The sequence below is a fragment of the Megascapheus bottae genome, chromosome 11, assembly GCF_031878675.1.
Source record: "Megascapheus bottae isolate mThoBot1 chromosome 11, mThoBot2.hap1, whole genome shotgun sequence".
NCBI classification, from domain to species: domain Eukaryota; kingdom Metazoa; phylum Chordata; class Mammalia; order Rodentia; family Geomyidae; genus Megascapheus; species Megascapheus bottae.
This window is the reverse complement of record NC_143519.1, coordinates 444,155-446,757: the sequence shown is the minus strand read 5'-3', so window position 1 is coordinate 446,757 and position 2,603 is coordinate 444,155.

Sequence of the window (2,603 nt, the reverse complement as noted above, 5' to 3'; positions counted from 1 at the left end):
GGCGCTGTGGCAGTGATGCCATGATGGGAGATCCGGTGGGATGGTGGTATGGTGAGCGGTCAGTCCGGTTAAGAGGAGGTGGTGTCTAGTTACATGGAGGACCTCGTGAGGATGATTGGGTAGAGGAGGAACTGGTTAGAGGGTCAGGTTAGAGGAAGGGGCAGGTTGGCTGTTGGCTCGGTCACAAGACGCTCCGGTTGGCCATCGTCAAAAGAGGCTATGGTTAGGTATGGACGTCCTTGGAGAAAAGCTGGTCAGGGGAGGCTTTGGTCAGAGGACTGCAGGCTAGAATGACCTTGGACATGGAAACACACGGAGCACTGTCACTACGGAAGGGAGTCCAGACTGCCCTCCTCACCTCACTGAATGGGTCCTGTCATCACTGACTCCACTCCTGATTCTCCTCCTCTACACTGCACTCATCCTGTCATCACTGACTCCACTCCTGAGTCTCCTCTCAACACTGCACTCATCCTGTCATCACTGACTCCACTCCTCAGTCTCCTCTATACACTGCACTCATCCTGTCATCACTGACTCCACTCCTGAGTCTCCTCCTCTACACTGCACTCATCCTGTCATCACTGACTCCACTCCTGAGTCTCCTCCTCTACAGTGCACTCATCCTGTCATCACTGACTCCACTCCTGAGTCTCCTCCTCTACACTGCACTCATCCTGTCATCACTGACTCCACTCCTGAGTCTCCTCCTCTACACTGCACTCATCCTGTCATCACTGACTCCACTCCTGAGTCTCCTCTCTACACTGCACTCATCCTGTCATCACTGACTCCACTCCTGAGTCTCCTCTCTACACTGCACTCATCCTGTCATCACTGACTCCACTCCTGAGTCTCCTCTCTACACTGCACTCATCCTGTCCTCACTGACTCCACTCCTGAGTCTCCTCTCTACACTGCACTCATCCTGTCATCACTGACTCCACTCCTGAGTCTCCTCTCTACACTGCACTCATCCTGTCATCACTGACTCCACTCCTGAGTCTCCTCCTCTCAACACTGCACTCATCCTGTCATCACTGACTCCCCTCCTGACTCTCCTCTCTACACTGCACTCATCCTGTCATCACTGAAACCACTCCTGAGTCTCCTCTCTACACTGAACTCATCCTGTCATCACTGACTCCACTCCTGAGTCTCCTCCTCTACACTGCACTCATCCTGTCATCACTGACTCCACTCCTGAGTCTCCTCTCTACACTGCACTCATCCTGTCATCACTGACTCCACTCCTGAGTCTCCTCTCTACACTGCACTCATCCTGTCCTCACTGACTCCACTCCTGAGTCTCCTCTCTACACTGCACTCATCCTGTCATCATTGACTCCACTCCTGAGTCTCCTCTCTACACTGCACTCATCCTGTCATCACTGACTCCACTCCTGAGTCTCCTCCACTACACTGCACTCATCCTGTCATCACTGATCTCACTCCTGAGTCTCCTCCTCTCTACACTGTACTCATCCTGTCATCACTGACTCCACTCCTGAGTCTCCTCTCTACACTGCACTCATCCTGTCATCACTGACTCCACTCCTGAGTCTCCTCCTCTACACTGCACTCATCCTGTCATCACTGACTCCACTCCTGAGTCTCCTCTCTACACTGCACTCATCCTGTCATCACTGACTCCACTCCTGAGTCTCCTCCTCTACAGTGCACTCATCCTGTCATCACTGATTCCACTCCTGAGTCTCCTCCTCTACACTGCACTCATCCTGTCATCACTGACTCCACTCCTGAGTCTCCTCTCTACACTGCACTCATCCTGTCATCACTGACTCCACTCCTGAGTCTCCTCCTCTACAGTGCACTCATCCTGTCATCACTGACTCCACTCCTGAGTCTCCTCTCTACACTGCACTCATCCTGTCATCACTGACTCCACTCCTGAGTCTCCTCTCTACACTGCACTCATCCTGTCATCACTGACTCCACTCCTGAGTCTCCTCTCTACACTGCACTCATCCTGTCATCACTGACTCCACTCCTGAGTCTCCTCCTCTACAGTGCACTCATCCTGTCATCACTGACTCCACTCCTGAGTCTCCTCTCTACACTGCACTCATCCTGTCATCACTGACTCCACTCCTGAGTCTCCTCTCTACACTGCACTCATCCTGTCATCACTGACTCCACTCCTGAGTCTCCTCTCTACACTGCACTCATCCTGTCATCACTGACTCCACTCCTGAGTCTCCTCCTCTACACTGCACTCATCCTGTCATCACTGACTCCACTCCTGAGTCTCCTCTCTACACTGCACTCATCCTGTCATCACTGACTCCACTCCTGAGTCTCCTCCTCTACACTGCACTCATCCTGTCATCACTGACTCCACTCCTGAGTCTCCTCCTCTACACTGCACTCATCCTGTCATCACTGACTCCACTCCTGAGTCTCCTCCTCTACAGTGCACTCATCCTGTCATCACTGACTCCACTCCTGAGTCTCCTCCTCTCTACACTGCACTCATCCTGTCATCACTGACTCCACTCCTGAGTCTCCTCCTCTCTACACTGCACTCATCCTGTCATCACTGACTCCACTCCTGAGTCTCCTCCTCTGCACTGCACTCATCC